The sequence below is a fragment of the Myripristis murdjan genome, chromosome 4 (assembly GCF_902150065.1).
Source record: "Myripristis murdjan chromosome 4, fMyrMur1.1, whole genome shotgun sequence".
Classification (NCBI taxonomy): domain Eukaryota; kingdom Metazoa; phylum Chordata; class Actinopteri; order Holocentriformes; family Holocentridae; genus Myripristis; species Myripristis murdjan.
This window is the reverse complement of record NC_043983.1, coordinates 35,967,637-35,970,400: the sequence shown is the minus strand read 5'-3', so window position 1 is coordinate 35,970,400 and position 2,764 is coordinate 35,967,637.

Below are 2,764 nucleotides of genomic sequence, written 5' to 3'. Positions count from 1 at the left end.
CGTGACGTGACGTGACGTGTCGTGTCGTGTCGTGACGTGATGTGACGTGACGTGACGTGACGTGACATGTTGTATCGTGACATGTCGGGTCGTGACTTGACGTGTCGTGACGTGTCGTGACCTTAACGTGTCGTGACATGTTGTATCTTGTCGTGTCGTGTCGTGTCGTGTCGTGACGTGACGTGACGTGACGTGACCTTAACGTAACGTGACGTGACGTGACGTGACGTGACGTGACGTGACGTGACGTGACGTGACGTGTCGTGTCGTGACGTGACGTGTCATGACCTTAACATGACGTGACGTGACGTGACGTGATGTGTCGTGATATGAGGTGTCGTGACGTGACGTGACCTTAACGTGACTTGACGTGACGTGTCGTGTCGTGACGTGACGTGACGTGACGTGACGTGACCTTAACGTGACGTGACCTTAACGTGACGTGACGTGACGTGACTTGCCGTGACGTGACGTGACGTGACGTGACGTGACGTGACGTGACGTGACGTGACTTGATGTCATGTTTTTCCCGTGATGCATGATATTGACAGAAACCATGGCAACGGATTCTCACGGATCTACCCTGTTATTTTTCCTTAACTGGAGTTTTACTTTAGACTCTGAGCCGCAGAATAATCCTATTAATAATAATAAACTACAGGCTGATGTGGACATCACACTTCCTGGCTGAGAGATCACTCCACACTACAGTACCCATGAGCCTCAGCAGGCGTTACCATGGTGACGACAGCAGCTGAGGCCGCGCCATGTGTTCAGATATGCTCTGTGTGAGATGATGGGATGCTGCGTCCGCTCACACGCAGCTCTGTGAGTGGCTGCTCGCTGAAGCAGTGCATTGTGGGACTTGTAGTGCACTTCAGACTGGAGCTTAGACTGTTTTTGTCTCAGTGAACAGGTGAGGACACACACCACCTGACAGAGTGTGTGTGCTGCTCCTCGCTGTGTGTGTGTGTGTGTGTGTGTGTGCTGCTCCTCGCTGTGTGTGTGTGTGTGTGTGTTGTTACTCAGTGTGTCTGTGTGTGTGTGTGTGTGTGTGTGTGTGTGTGTGTGTGTGTTCTTCCTCAGTGTGTGTGTGTATGTGTGTGTGTGGCTGTTTCGGGCCAAGGCAGCGGAGGAAGCTCATTGGACGGTGTATTTAGAGCGAGGAGGCCCAGCCTGAGTGTCACCGTGCACTCCTGTGTGTGTGTGTGTGTGTGTGTGTGTGTGTGTGTGTGTGTGTGTCCTCTTAGCATTCAGTGCAGCTCTCATTAGACATGCAAAGCTGCAGTGTTCAGACCAGCAGGCCTGAATGAGTCTCCTTTGTCCTGTAATTGGAGATCGTTCTGTGGGAGCCACCAAGAGGAGCTGTGGGCCTCCTCTGCCCCCCCATCCCCCCCACCTCCTCTGACCCCCACCCCCACTCCCCCCTCGGTTGTGTAACTTGTTGCATAAAGATGCCGTTTGCAGAGGAAAAGGCGTTGAGGCAGACAGGAGCCACCCATCCCGGCAGGTGCGTCCAGGTGACCCTCGTCCTGCCGGGACCTTCTCTTCGTTTTCAAACTTTCTCATGTTTGGACCCCCAAGCTGATGCTCAAACCTCGACCCCCACCTGAAGGCATCGAGCCCCGAGGGACTGTTTGAACACACGTTTACATCACCTCATCACCACCACCATCACATCATCATCACCATCATCACCATCATCACATCTTCATCATCATCACCTCATCACCATCATTATCATCACCATCACCATCATCATCATCATCATCATCATCATCATCATCATCACCATCATCATCATCATCATCATCATCATCATCATCACCATCATCATCATCACCATCACCATCATCATCATCACCATCACATCATCATCATCACCATCATCATCATCATCATCATCATCATCACCATCATCACCATCATCATCACCATCACCATCATCATCATCATCATCATCACCATCATTATCATCACCATCACCATCACCATCATCATCATCATCATCATCATCATCATCACCATCATCATCATCATCATCATCATCATCATCACCATCATCATCATCATCACCATCATCATCATCACCATCACATCATCATCACCATCATCATCATCATCATCATCATCACCATCATCATCATCACCATCACCATCACCATCATCATCATCATCACCATCACCATCACCATCATCATCATCACCATCACCATCATCATCATCATCATCACCATCATCATCATCACCATCATAACCATTATCATCATCTTCATCATCATCACCATCATCATCATCATCATCATCATCATCATCATCATCATCATCATCATCATCATCACCATCATCATCATCATCACCATCATCATCACCATCATCATCATCGTCACTATCATCATCATCATCATCATCATCGTCAGTGACTTCAGATTACACCTTCATGAGGGCTGGATTATTTTTTCCTGGCCTCAGTACGACCCGAGTCGACCCCTGGATATTTCAGACCGCTTTCTGAGTTATGATTTAAAATCAGTCGGCTTGGATCCGACCAATCAGCGAGCAGCTGCATGTCGGCTCATCAAAATAACACAGAATGTAGAACTAGATCAGGCAGAAGAGACACGTGCAGCAAACACACAGCAGACAGGTTGGACTGCTCTTTCTGGAAAGTTCTGCGTTCCATGTCGACCTTTAGTTTTCCTGCCAGCAGCTGCTGCCTCGTCGCTGCCAGACCCTTCTGCTGAATTCAGCATCACTTACCATG